At 42.3% G+C, this 15049-nt stretch overlaps 1 long non-coding RNA gene across 1 annotated transcript in view; it reads right to left on the bottom strand.

Moving 5' to 3' along the window:
- Nucleotides 1-870: 870 nt before the first annotated feature.
- The window catches only part of LOC112551753, a 30290-nt gene continuing 16111 nt past the window's right edge, over nt 871-15049 (bottom strand). Inside the window, exon 3 of the long non-coding RNA XR_003096063.1 lies at nt 871-1874. This is a non-coding gene — a long non-coding RNA (uncharacterized LOC112551753). The remainder of the gene's footprint in view (nt 1875-15049) is intronic.

Below are 15049 nucleotides of genomic sequence, written 5' to 3' on the forward strand. Positions count from 1 at the left end.
CAAATTTCTGTCTTGTCTAGTTGCTCATTTTGATCAGCTACAAAAAAAAAGACAGTTGTACATAAAACTCCATCTGTTAGTATAGCCTGGTATGGATGTGGTTGAGAGAGGAATATTTAGAGGGATATCTGAACAGTGTTATTGAAAAAACAGAAATTATATATGGCTTGAGAATCACATTTGGTGGCAGAGACTAGGCTACAATAATCAATTAGTATTCAACTTTTGCAAAGATCTTAAAGAAGGCAATAGAGTTTTTATATGTAATGTATTCCTTGAAAGTAATTTTGTAAGCTGATTAAATTATGCCTCCATCTTACAACACTACGGAATTTGATTATACAAACTATACCCCTAATTCTTGGTTATGCAGATGTTACATCAAAATATTTTTTCCAGTGTTCAAAGGAACAGAATACAGATTTTACCGAATGGTAGAGTGAAAGGCAGAATGTTATATATTGTTTCGTAACATGTAATTGGCATAACTCAAAATGATTGTTCTCTTGAGTCCGTGATGCAGAGATGCAGCATTTTTGTAATAAGGTTTATCTAAAAGAAAAAAGAAGCAATATATGAACCAAGATAATAATAACTTGTTACAGGTGTAGGAATAATACATGTTGTATGGAACAGCCAACACAACCATTACAAATGCCACATTTACTTAATGGAATATTCTGTTAAGCACACTTTTTTCTGTTGGGTCTGAATATATCACTTCCACAAAACTCAAGCCCTCTCAACTCTGGTAGTGTGAGACTGGAACAGAAAGTGACCCTAAGTTCTCTGCATGACAGCAGATAGCACTGGACTAGCCATTCTAATATTATAAAAGCCTAAGTATGCCACCAAATTTCCTACAGCAGCTGGAATTAATGTGCAATATGCCACTGATGGGTGCAAACACCAACACCATTAAAGCAGTGCAAAAGCATTTAGCCCACTTTAAAGTGTCATGCACACACTCCTTTTGTTTTGTCTACACACAGCCCTTCTTTCCTATCTGGAAAAACTTGGCTTTATCATATCTATCTATAAGCACTCAGGGAGTATGGTACAGTACATCCTCTCTTCCTGGTTCCATCTGCCCTGTACTAGTTCAGAGGGGGTGGGGGTCTCACCCTGCAAAGGAAGCTGCGTTAGTGCCATTCCTTTTTCTCAAGATATGTATTTGTGTCTCATTGTGTGCAGTTACATAAAAAGGAGTTTGCCTTGCTCCCATATGCAGCAAACAGATGCTGGAGACCAGAGACCTTGCATAATCAATGAGTGGTAAGTTATAAAATCTTTAAAAGTGCAAAAAGAAATCAGAATTTCAGCAAATTTCTGTCTTGTCTAGTTGCTCATTTTGATCAGCTACAAAAAAAAAGACAGTTGTACATAAAACTCCATCTGTTAGTATAGCCTGGTATGGATGTGGTTGAGAGAGGAATATTTAGAGGGATATCTGAACAGTGTTATTGAAAAAACAGAAATTATATATGGCTTGAGAATCACATTTGGTGGCAGAGACTAGGCTACAATAATCAATTAGTATTCAACTTTTGCAAAGATCTTAAAGAAGGCAATAGAGTTTTTATATGTAATGTATTCCTTGAAAGTAATTTTGTAAGCTGATTAAATTATGCCTCCATCTTACAACACTACGGAATTTGATTATACAAACTATACCCCTAATTCTTGGTTATGCAGATGTTACATCAAAATATTTTTTCCAGTGTTCAAAGGAACAGAATACAGATTTTACCGAATGGTAGAGTGAAAGGCAGAATGTTATATATTGTTTCGTAACATGTAATTGGCATAACTCAAAATGATTGTTCTCTTGAGTCCGTGATGCAGAGATGCAGCATTTTTGTAATAAGGTTTATCTAAAAGAAAAAAGAAGCAATATATGAACCAAGATAATAATAACTTGTTACAGGTGTAGGAATAATACATGTTGTATGGAACAGCCAACACAACCATTACAAATGCCACATTTACTTAATGGAATATTCTGTTAAGCACACTTTTTTCTGTTGGGTCTGAATATATCACTTCCACAAAACTCAAGCCCTCTCAACTCTGGTAGTGTGAGACTGGAACAGAAAGTGACCCTAAGTTCTCTGCATGACAGCAGATAGCACTGGACTAGCCATTCTAATATTATAAAAGCCTAAGTCTATCTGTCTGTCCATCTGTCTGTAACACTTTATTCACACTCTGATTGGCTGATGGAAACAGACAATCAGAGTGTTCCAAGCACGGGGGTGTGCTGCCATTATTCCAAAGCCGCGCCAAGGACTGGACAGAGGGTCGGGGATCCAAGGCCAGCAGCGCTGACCTCATCTCCTCCACCCCATTCCCTGCAAGTGGTGCGGAGGACCGGCTGGCCTGGCTCCCCCATCCCGCTCCCTGCAAGCCATGCTGGCACTGAACTTAAACAACAGCTGGCTGGGATGGGGAGAGGGGACACTGTGGGGGAAAGCGGCCTGGTTCCAAAGTGGCGAGGGGGAGGGGGAGAGGCTGGCCCCAAACTGGGGTGCTGGAGTGCCAGCAGTGGCTTTGCTCCCCCCTACCAACAGAAGCAAAGTGAGAAAAGACAGAACAGTGGCGGCATGGGGCATTGTGTGGCAGCACTCCATCCCAGCCCCCTCCCCTCCGCCATTCTTGACAGGCAGGGACCGGATGGGGGGTGGGGGAGCTGGGGCCAGCAGCGCTGGCCTCTGCTCCCCTACCCCGCTCCCTGCAAGAGGCAGAACAGCGACAACATGGGGTGTTAGGTGACCACATTGCATCCCAGTCCCCTCCCCCGCATTATTCTTGATGGGCAATTGGCTAGTATCAACATAATGGACTATAACAAGCACCAAATCACTACCACATTCTGTTGGGTCAAATGCAATTTCAGTGAAAGAAGCACAACAGCTCTGTTGCAAATCTGTATAAGCCTGAATGGCTTGGAGTAGAATAGGAGAAGGGAGAGAGAGTTCTGGTTTCCTCAGAACAAGACTTCTTAAAATTAGAATGTATCTTTGTCATATAATTATTACTGTTGTTGTTCAAAAGCCCTTCATAATGCATGTGAGACAAGATCATTGCTCCAACAAGTTGATAAACTAATTTCAAACAAAATTCAATCATTGCATGTGTTTATGTACGTCTTTCTACATAATACAATAGGGGAGATAACAGGAAAAAGGTTAAAGGTAACAATGGAAACATAAGTTACCTGGTGAAAGAAGATAATTTAAAAACTAAACAACAGAAATATTAGCTGTCTTTTAGACATCTTGAATAAGAAGATCTTACAGAATATTATTATAGGAGAGGCTGGAATCCCTATTTATTAGGTCAGAAAGTAGAGACAGTGTGAGATAGAGGCAGAGATAACTGGGATAAGGAATATTGTGCATAGGGGCTGATGGCACAGCTTAGCAAGCAAGTTACAATAAAACCAGATCAGGAAAGTAGGCAGGGAGAGAATTTTCCAAGGCCTAAAAGACAGGAGGCCTGAATTTAAGCTGCAAAATGAGTCAGGAGACATTTAAAGGAGAATTGACATGTTCAAATTGATGTGCTGAGAAGATGGTTTTAGCAGCTGTGTTTTTTGTGGACTTTTAGTCATCAAGACAGATTTTGATGAGAGCCAAGATGAGAGTTTTGGCTCTCTGGAAAGAAAGAAAAGATTAGATTATAGAAATGTAAAAGGAAGAAGTGGCAAAATTTGAACACTGCCTTGATGTGAAGGGGGGAGGAAAAGATGAACATTCCCATGATTATAGGCCCAAATGACAGTGGTGATAGTGTGGCTGTCAACAGAAACAGTAAGGGGGTAGAGTGGAAAGTTTTCAGAAGAACAATAAGGATTCAAGTTATGGCTATGTGAACTGATGGGTAAACACTGAAGAAGAGATGCTACGGATTCAGCCTGGAGAGACTTATGTTAGGAGTGGCAAGTTACATTTCTGAGCTGTTCTTTCTGGCTAAGTACAGACAGTCAAAAAGCCTGAGGCTGATTCGATTTAGTCTTTGCAAGTTAGTCTAAATTGCAGATTAAATTGAAACAGAAGTGAACAGACATTTACTTTGATTCAGGAAATGCAGCCACATGCCTGCAGTAGTTCAGGCCAGAAGATGAGGGGTGCTAGATCACGGCTGTCTGGCACATAGCCAGCATGTGCTGTGTGTTTGTTTCCTCTTCCTGCTGTCCCTGAGGTCTCTGGGATTTGCAGTCCAGAATCACAATAGCAAGACTCTTCACGGTTGCTCATCACTTCCTCTTTCTGCTTTCAGGTGTCTCTGGGATTTGCAGTCCAGAATCACAGCAGCAAGACTCTGCAGGGTTGTTCATCACTTCTTTTTCCTGCTTCCAGGCGCCTCTGGGATTTGTAGTCCACACTTGCAGCCAGCAGTAAGTTTGAGTGGGAGAAGGGGTGTTTAACACCCTCTCCCTGGCCCCAGACCCCAGCTGGGGTTTGCTGGGGGTGGGGGTGGGGGCAGTGTTTCATCTCTAGACTGGACTACATCCCCAGCTGGGCTTGCCTCCTCCCCTGGGCTTGTCTCCCTCCCTGTTGTCAGCCAGCCCTCACTGCTCCAGCTAGGAAGCAGAGGGGCAGGGCCAGCCCAGCTCTCTGGAGCAGACAGCCCAGCCCTGCCCAGGGCTGGAAAGCATGCTGGGATGCTGGAGGACTGTGATTTAACTTGAACCAGGAAGGGGTCTGGGACAGAAGTTTCATAAACCAGTTTGACCCAAATCAGTTAAGTCTGATACTACATTCAACCAGGTTTATCCTAAGTCCGTTTCAGCCATTTTGAAACTGGTTTATGTGTACTGAGCTTCTGTTCTGTTACAGGTTTAAACCAATTTCTGATCACTTAAACTGGTTTATGTGGAACTTCTGTCCCTAGTGTCTGACACAGCAGTTGTTACCAAAAGGAGAATATGATTGTGTGTAACGCTGTGAAAAGAGCAAGGAGGATGAAGAGAAAATAGAAATCCTAATATGTGACCTAAAAGAGGTTGCTAGAAATAGTAGTGCAAGCAGTGCCTGTGTAAGAGATGGAATAGACACCAGACTGGAGAGTGTCCTTAGTAAAACGGAGGGATAAGCATTGGAGGCATCACTTCCAAAAGATCCATTGGGATTTCAGAGGAGACATCAAATGTGCCAATAGTCCAGGAAGCAGGTAGAGTACAGTGTCTGCTTTTGGAGAATGGAAAAGACCAGTTTGCTTGTATAGTAAAGGGAAGTAATCAGAAGAGAGTAGGAGGAGGTTAAGAAAGAGAGAAAGGAGTGAAAGGTTAGAAATAGGGAAGAGATGGATTGAGAGGGCAAATGAATGGATTTGCAAGGCCTTGCTATTGTGATTCTGGGCTGCAAATCGCGGTGGATGGGTTGGTTTCAACCTGGAAGGGTGTGGGAAGTGGGGTCCCACAGGGTTCGGTCCTTGGACCGATACTCTAATGTCTTCATCAGTGACTTGGACGAGGGAGTGAAATGTACTCTTTCCAAGTTTGCAGATGACACAAAGATATGGGAAGATGTGGACACGCCGGAGGGCAGGGAACAGCTGCAAGCAGATCTGGACAGGTTGGACAAGTGGGCAGAAAACAACAGAATGCAGTTCAACAAGGAGAAATGCAAAGTGCTGCACCTAGGGAGGAAAAATGTCCAGCACACCTACAGCCTAGGGAATGACCTGCTGGGTGGCACGGAAGTGGAAAGGGATCTTGGAGTCCTAGTGGACTCCAAGATGAACATGAGTCGGCAGTGTGATGAAGCCATCAAAAAAGCCAATGGCACTTTATCGTGCATCAGCAGATGCATGACGAATAGGTCCAAGGAGGTGATACTTCCCCTCTATCGGGCGCTGGTCAGACCGCAGTTGGAGTACTGCGTGCAGTTCTGGGCGCCGCACTTCAAGAGGGATGCAGATAACCTGGAGAGGGTTCAGAGAAGGGCCACTCGTATGGTTAAGGGCCTACAGACCAAGCCTTACAAGGAGAGACTAGAGAAACTGGATCTATTCAGCCTCCGCAAGAGAAGGTTGAGAGGCGACCTTGTGGCTGCCTATAAGTTCATCACGGGGGCACAGAAGGGAATTGGTGAGTATTTATTCACCAAGGCGCCCCCGGGGGTTACAAGAAATAATGGCCACAAGCTAGCAGAGAGCAGATTTAGATTGGACATTAGGACTCTTTCCTGCCTATGCAGGGGGTCGGACTCGATGATCTATTGAGGTCCCTTCCGACCCTAACATCTATGAATCTATGAAGGGGTTAGGGTGGAAAGAAGATGAGAAACCTTGTTATAGGAGAAGGTAATAAAAAGGAGAGCAAGATGGCCCTGATAAATTTGGAATTAAACGTGTCAGAGTGGTCTTGTTCATCTACTTTTTGAAAAAGAAGCAAAATTTGCAGCGGAAGGAGAGCTACCATGTTTTTATAGTGTACCTAACCCATAATAAAATTTCAATAAAACTGAGTTAAAGAACTCTCTTGTGACCTGAGCCACAACAAAACATTCTGCTGGGGAGCTATAGTTATGATCTTAATAAAATTAAGGGAATGGGGGAATGGGGGAAGGGGAGAGATTTCAGTGACAATCAAGCAGAAAGGCTAGTTCTTTAAAAAAAGAAAGAAAGAAAACTAAATTAAAAAAACAATGCTTTACAAAAAGCAGGTTAACTTGTTGGGGACAGACATGGTATCCCATGAGGTTTTGGGCCTTGCCAGCCTCATTGTTTTCAGTGAATGTACATTTTTTCAAAACTTATGAAGTTGCCTATCTTCATTTCATTCACATCCATGGTGTGTGACATCTAACTCTTGATGTTCTTTTAAGATGTGTTTATTGTAAGCACTGCATCCCATATTAATTCATTTCCCTCCTGTATTCTCAGTGCAGCATAGCAGTACTTTTATTTTCATTTGTGTCTAGCTACTATCTGGGATGCACCAGCTCCTAGGGGAATTTCCCTTTCCCCCCTTAATTCCTACTGATGAATATTTGTCATCTCATTCACAGAACATGGAATCTTCCTCCACAGTTGATTTGGCAGCCACAGAATCACTTGTTCCTTAAAGAGCTAAGCTGTCCCATTTGTATTTCTTTTCCCCTTCTGCTGCTGCTGCCCTCCCCTTCTCTTTTGTGGTAGTATGGCTGCTGCAGAACAATTGTAAATTCTTGCAGCAGGAAAAAAGGCCTACTTCCTATTTGATGAGACTGAGAGTTTCCTTTGGAAAGTGGTAAAAGATCTCAGTCCTTTTTACATGATGGAAGAACTGATTGTGCCTAGGAAAACAGCAGCTCTGCAAACTGATTGAAGGGAATGTCTGCTGTTTATGTTATTTCTCATTGACCATGGAGAAATTTGAACTTTAAGTGGCACAGCCTTTGCTTCGGGGGCATGCAGAAGAATTTCTTCTACAGCGTTGCCATCATTACGTCCACGCCTTTGAAGGTTCGGGGCGAGGGGGAAATCACCTAAGTTCCCCTTCCGTTTTTCCTGCATCAAAAGCCTTGTTACAGTGACCAATTCTATGTAATAAAGAGGGTTGAATGCAACTGCCTGAACCCAGAACCACCCTTTGGAATAGCTAGAGGGGATTGATTCAAGATACATAATGGAGTATCTATGCTTTAGTCCCGGAAACTGAGCAATAATCGCCTAAGGAGTTCTCTTGATCTTCATGTGACAAATAATTGGCAACCCCCCCCCCCCCAAAAAAAAATTTTTTCTCTGTAGTATTTCATTCAGTAGTAATGTGATTTACAAAGTTTCTGTTCACTTCTTTTAAGTTATTTTGTCTGTGTGTTTTTAGATGGGCATATTATTTTTAGGGTTGCTATTTTGATCCATGTTATGCCTTTTTTATTAAACATGTTGCCTTAAAAACATGGTTCTGGTATACCAAGAGTTAAGGAATGAGTTTGGTTGTTTGTGGGTTTGGTTTTTTTTAAGTCCTCTATCTTTATATTTTTAATGTCTGGCTCTATTGCTGTTTCACTTGAAGCCTCTGTCATTATATCCTGTTCCTCCACTATTTGCATATGTGAGCTTAGAAGATGAAATGACACAGATGAAATGCCCATCACATTTTTACTGTACCATGTCTGCCAGCATTTATAAGTCACATATTAGGAACATAATTTTTTATGTCTTTGAAATACTGCCTTTGGATTTGGAGAAAGTGGGAGAATTTTTTAAAAATTAAAGTCAACCTTATTTAAAATCGGGAAGTTGGCATTTTTACCTTTTATTTGAAGACCAGGTATGAGATCATGGTCTCACTGAATTCAGTGACAAAATTTCCATTGATTTCACTTAATTTGTTTAAGGATTTATCTTTAGATTAAGAAAATTTTAATTGTTAGCTCATTTTATACGTGGGTTATGGTGTATTCTCTATTGACTAACTTTTATATGCTAAAGTACCTGTCCTTCCATGCCATTGCAGGAATCTGCCAAATGTCGTGAAGGGGCTAGGAACACCTTTTATGTAAGAGGCTCACCAATAGCATAGAGCTGGTTGAGTGACTAGCCTTACCTTCCTTGAAACCCTTAATATAAGGGTTGCTCAGGGGTGGGGAAGATGCTGCACGCCACAGATTACTGGTTACCCAAAGCTGTTAGGGAGTGATAAGCAGTAGAAACATAAGTTGCATTTACTTAGGCCCCTGGCAGATGTTCAACTACAGGAGCCAAGGAATGATCCCAACAATTTTGTCTTCTGCCATTTTACATATGTATGGCAGGCAGTGCAAGTGGGATTGGGGATCAGATATCAATTAGGTCCTCTTGCCGGTTCAGGGGCATCCTGGGATTGTGATTTGACTCCAATGCATCCCTGAGGCTGGGAGTGGCAGTCAGATAATTGGCACTCCCAATCTTGGGAGCCCCAATCAGATGATTTGTCTGTCCTTACCTTCAATTTAAGGTGTGATGGGAACCAGCCACAAAGTTATTGCACATATTTTGTGTAATAGCTTTGTGGCTTATTCCTTGTGTTATCACGACATTAATTGCATGGACATGTGGCTGGGTTACTACTAAAGATGTGATTAACTAGTTAATCATGTCTGAAGTGTAACATCTGCCAGGGGCCTTACAGTGGTGGCTACAAAGATTCCTGCTAAATACAGCAGGCCACCTTTCCCCAAGCACCCGTCCTCCCCAATTCCTGTATCACACATGTGGGGGAAAAAAGGACCTTAAACTCAAGCTCTTAGTTTTCTAGTGCATTTTCAGTCACTACTCAAATCCACACCAGGACAGAGCCTGTTGGAGCCTTCCATGGATTTAGTCTCTAATATCCAAAAGCACCTTCTTGAGCCTCCAGGTCAATTATGATGTGATCCAAGGCTTTGGCCTCGTTGGTTGAAGCCAAATAAACTTGAAATTCAGACATTTCCTTTTAACGAGTGGTCTGCTAATTGGCATTGAGGTTCAAATATTTGAGTTTGTTAATTTCTCCCTCTCCCCAAATTATGTCTCAGAAAGATTCCCTGGTTGTTGCAGTCTATTAAATCAGACTTATCAAGAAGGAAACATTTATTGATATCTTGAGAGACGTGTATGTCTAATTAGGGTTGTGTTACTGTGCATATTTAATATGAAAACAAATGTTTCCTGCAATTTGACTTTAATCAGGTTTGAAGGGCCTTAATAAGTGTTTGGCAGATTTCTTTTTCCTGGACCGAGGGAAGATGCACTGTATCAGTTTGCTAAATCACATCTCTTACCACCATTTCAGGAAGTTCTGCTGCTAAAAGCAATATTTATTTTGTGGTTTCTCATATGGAAATTGTGATAGCTTATCCTACATGGACATTCTTGATGATGTGCTCTAAATCTTATGTATCCCAAGGAAGTTTGAGTATTTGTGAGGTGTTGGTTTGACAATGTGGCTAATCAATTATTTCAGTTATCTGTTACTTCAAGGCCTTATTCTAGTTTGCAGTATTATTACTAGAAACATAAGGATTCACTATTTATTAATGAATCTAACTTAATAACAAATTTAACATTTAAAAATGCATTGAATTCCTTAAGAAGGATTCACCTTTTAATTTCTAGTTTATCATTCAAGGGTGGCTGCTAGAGGCAACATAAATTTGCACTTTCTTTCATGAATGGAATGCAAGCTTGCTCTTGCCTCATAGTGCTTCCTCTTTATACAGGCACAGCTGTCTTTCTGTCTTTCATTCCCTTTCTGCTTTTCACCCAAATTGACTGTTGCATATATAGCTACTACTGTGGAAGGGAAATGTCATCCCTGAGCACAGGGCCAGCAAAATCCCTACTCAATTGCTTGAATTCTGCTTAAGCCCTATTTTAAGGATTTAAGCCTGTTTAATCGGTACATATGCATCTTGACCTTAAAGATGACTAAAATTATTACTGTAATAGGTAATGGTTGAAGAGAAGAATTTGTTATTTCCCCTTAAAAATGCTGCCACACAATTACTTAGTTGAATGTTGACATGTATTGGGTTTTTATTCTTATTATAGAACAGGGACTGGGCATGGGGTAAGGATTTGTTTATGTAATGAACTGTAACACCCCTGTCAAATATGAACACAATATATTTGCATCCCAATTCTGCTGTGAAGGGATACAGTAACCTTATAATAATCTTTTGCACATTAAGCATTTCTATATTTAGGGAAGCAGTTGTAGCCGTGTTGGTCTAAGGACATAGGCAGACAAGGTTCTTTGGGTAAATCTGTTATCTTTTATTAAACCAGCTTATTAGTTGGTCTAATAAAAGATATCAGATTTACCCAAAGAACCTTGTCTGCCTATATTTAGGGGATGTATTTGTTCTTTGTAAGGTAACTAAAAATATCCCTTGCTTATCAAACTTTCATTGTTTTTTGCCAATCTCCTCTTGTTATTAAATTTTTTGTATTATGGTAGCACCCTAAAGGCTCCAAGGCTCCAACTGAGACCTGGGACCATTGTAAAAGGTGCTACACAATTGGTCCCTACCCCAAAGATGTCATAATGAAAACAGACAAGACAAGTAAAGTGTGTAAGCAAATAAATATCATTATTCCTATTATACAGATGGGGAACAGAGGCAGCATGATTAAGTGACTTGCCCAAGTTCATAGAGAAAGTCTGTGGTAAAACTAGGAATGGAAACCAGACCTTTAATGTCCCATTCCAATAACTTAATCACAAGACCCTCTTGTCTTTTTGTGACATTACTCCCTAGTAAAATTATTACAAAGATGTAATAAGTGCGTCTTTTCTGGAGCAAATCTTCCTAAAATGTTAATACATTTTTCTTGTCTCTAGATTTGATGATACTTTTAACACTTTGTGAAAATCAAGGAGACAAATTAAAGAAAAGCAAGAAAAGATAACTGATTTAGAGATTAACTTTAAAAAAGCTCTAAAATTAGATCATGTAATTAGCACTCAGCTTATGAGCATCGACATTTGGTGGAATTACATTTATGCAAACAAATTCAGTTCACATAGTTTAGAAAGACTGAATGATCTTTTATAGAGGAACACAGCTTAAATTTGAGGTTTATATAAGCTTTCCTCATAAGTTTACTCCCTCGTGTTCAGCCGTTCTTCAAAATCAAGAACACTCAATACTCCTATTCACAGCAAAATAGTATTCAGCCAAAAAAAAAAGTAGGAATGGTTATTAAAATGGCAAAGCAGCAATGATCATAAATGACTGTATTAAGACTTAAGGCATACATATTCCTTAAATTGAAATTGTAGGCCTAAACAACTGTGTTCTGTACTTTTCTTAAGTTTTAAAAATATCTATGAAAGGTTTTTAGTTTTATTTCTTTTAAAACTCTGCTTTAGATGTAGCAGCCCAACTTTCATAAAATCACCCTACCTTTAAGTACCATGGTGCACATTATATATTGACAAAAATATGATGGAAATAGAGGCCAGATCCAGACGTGCCGGCACGTGCGTTTCCCCAGGGACAAACAGCAACAGCACAATATGTACCGCTGCCACTTGTCCTGGGGGAACAGCCATGCACGTGCACTCTGGCGTGCAGCACACAGCCTCCCAGTAGCCTTACCTGGGGCTCTGGGGGCCTCTGAGGGCTCTAGCTGGGGTGATTTGGCAGCAGGGAGCCTGGCTGGCAGCTGGAATGTGGCTCGGGCTAGCCAGGCTCTGGTTTCAGGCGGTGCACACTGCTGCCACATGTGCCGTCCCACTTTTTTTAGGCATGGAGTTTTTTTTACACTGGGATCTCCTCGTGTCAACCCCCCACCCTCCCACTGCATATTATCAGTGCGGGGAATGTGTGCATGTGCAGTGCCTGTGGTGTGCAGCGCTGCATACTGCACATGCATGCTCATCTGGACATGACCACATCTTTTACAGATCCCTCTACACAGGAACTTGAACTGTGAACAATCAACTGGAGTGTAGTGTGAAACTGCTGTTTGAGAAGGAAGGGGGCAAAAAGACAACTTGCCATCTTGAAACTGGAAAACAAACAAATCATATACTAAAAAAATCAAACATCTATTATAACTTTATTTTATTTCAGAAAATATTTTTGTTCTGATTTATGTGCATTTGCCTAGTGTATCTAGAGATGATTGCATAATAGTTCAAAATACAGTCTTACACTTGTGTATTGTATATTGTGTGTGGTGGGGTGGGGTGTTTGTGTGGAGTGTGGGTATGGTGGGTGGGTATGTAGTTGGGATGGGGGTGTGTGGGAGAGTGTGTGTGTGTGTGAGTATAGTGGGGGTGGGAGTGTGTGTGGAGGGTGTGGGTGTGTTAGGGGGTATGGTGAGAGTGTGTGTGTGGGGTGTGGGTGTGTGGGGGTAGGGTAAGGTGTGGGGGGTCCTCAGAGTTCCTGGAGTGTGAGAGTCCCTGGATCTACATGTGGTGGCAGTGAGCAGTTCCATAGCGTACAGCTTCCCACACTCCCACCTGAGTCCCCAGCTGTATGTGGGGCCAGCCCCACCCTAGCCGAATAGTGCTCCCTCCCATCCCCAGCTGTACATGGTGGCAGGGGGTGGGGCCAGCTCCACCTGGCCCCATAGAGTGCAGCTCCCACCCTAGCCCCCTGGTACAGGTGGCAGTAGCATGCAGGGCCAGCTCCACCCAGCTCTGTAACATGCAGTTCCTGCCCAAGTCCCCAGCCACACATGGTGGTAGTGTCCAGGGCCAGCCTAGCCCCACAGTGCGCAGCTCCTGCAGTCTCACCCGTCCCCAGTCCTACGTGGTAGCACCGTGCAGGGTCAACCCCACAGCGTGCAAGTCCTGTGCTCCTGCAGCATATGAGGACAGCCCTGCTTGGCCCCATAGCACGCAGCTCCCTGCACTCCCAACCCTTTTACCCCAGTGGGAGTCCCTGACCCAGTTGGGCCCTTACCTGAATTCCCATGCTTGCAGGAAGGCAGGTTGGGAACAGCCACAGGATGGCCAGGCCACAAGGAAACCAGTTCCTTTGATTCTTTATGTTCCTCACCAGGTAAGCAGGTAAGGGAAAGGCCCCAAATGCTGAAAATCTTACTTAATGGAGCAGTTTTGGATAGCACTGTAATTGGCTTCTTTATAAATGTCAATTCAGCTGACTTCCTTACCATACATAAGTAAGGATTTGCGTTTGGATCCTAATTAATAACTTCTTTTGATTCAGGAGAGTGAAAAATCTGTTCCTTGCTTGCTTCTGAAGGAAGATTGCAGAAGAACAGAAGAGAATTAGTGGGCAAGTTTATGGCCTTGGCTGCAAAATTCAGTGAAACTGGTATTTCAGAATCTTGGTTTATTGTGTAAAGATTATGCAATATTAAGTGCACAACCCTCTGGGTTGACTCTATATGTGAATGAGTGTGTAAATAAACCAGCAGTAATTAGTAGGTGTGTCTACACACGCATTTACTGTATAGTAAGTGCTTTTTAGGCAGGCATCTACATGTGCAGCCTTTAAAGTGCAATAGCACTGTGTGGGGACTGTCTTGGGACTAAAGTCAGTACCAAGTCAGTCCACACACACACTGTTACTGCAGAGTAAGGTGTCTACACGTGCATTATTGTATGGTAACTAATTGGGCATAAATTTGATACGTGCATCATGCATAAATTGGGCGTAAATTTGATACCTGCATCGTTAGTCAGTGAGGTAAATTTAATCCCAAGTACAACACTGGGCACGTCTACACGTGCACATTTACTGCACAGTAATTTAAGTTACTGTGCAGTAACTGCAAATTACTGTGCAGTAACTATGGTGACTTACATGATGCAGGTATCAAATTTACGCCCAAGGCGGTGTAAGTCACCTTAGTTACTGTGCAGTACGGGTGTGCACGTGTAGACGTATGCTCATACTACACAGTAATTTTTGGTTACTGCGCAGTAACCTAAATTACTGTGCAGTTAATGTGACATGTAGACACACCTAGTGTGTTGTACTTGGCACTAAATTTACCTCAGTGACTAATAATGGATTAAAAAGTATCCAAATGTATCTTTTTACTATAGCAATAAATGGATAACAAACAACAAATGAAAACCTGACAAAGTAGACATTAAAAACCACTATATATGTGTATATCTATATATTATACACATACATTATTAGGGAGTGTACTAATAAAGATTTTCTTGGCCGATATTGATGGCTGATTGTTAACTAGTCATATTGACCAATACCGATCTGATAGCCAATTTACAGGAATGCAGCCCAGCAGCTTGAAGAGCAACATCCTGCCAGTAAGTCTGTGGGGGAAGAAGGGGCATGGGACAGAGGGCAGATCGAGGTCAGGGATGGGGGTAGGTGCCACCCAGCCAGAGCAGTGAATGTGACCCAAGAGCAGAGCACAGGATGGAGTGGTGGGTGGTTCGTCCAGGGAATGTGGGAAGGATGGGGAGGGGTGGGTGGCTCCCCGCTGCTGCACATACACTTGGGGGAGGCATGTGGCCCCCTGGATTTGTGCGTTGGGCAAAGGTGGGCTGCCCACTGCAGGCTCAGGGCCAGGGGCTATGCCAGCCTCTTCCCGGTGGAGGGGCTGGGCTGAAGCTGTGCTTGGGTAGGGTGGGCTCAGCAGG

The sequence above is a fragment of the Alligator sinensis genome, unplaced genomic scaffold (assembly GCF_000455745.1).
Source record: "Alligator sinensis unplaced genomic scaffold, ASM45574v1 scaffold904_1, whole genome shotgun sequence".
NCBI classification, from domain to species: Eukaryota; Metazoa; Chordata; order Crocodylia; family Alligatoridae; genus Alligator; species Alligator sinensis.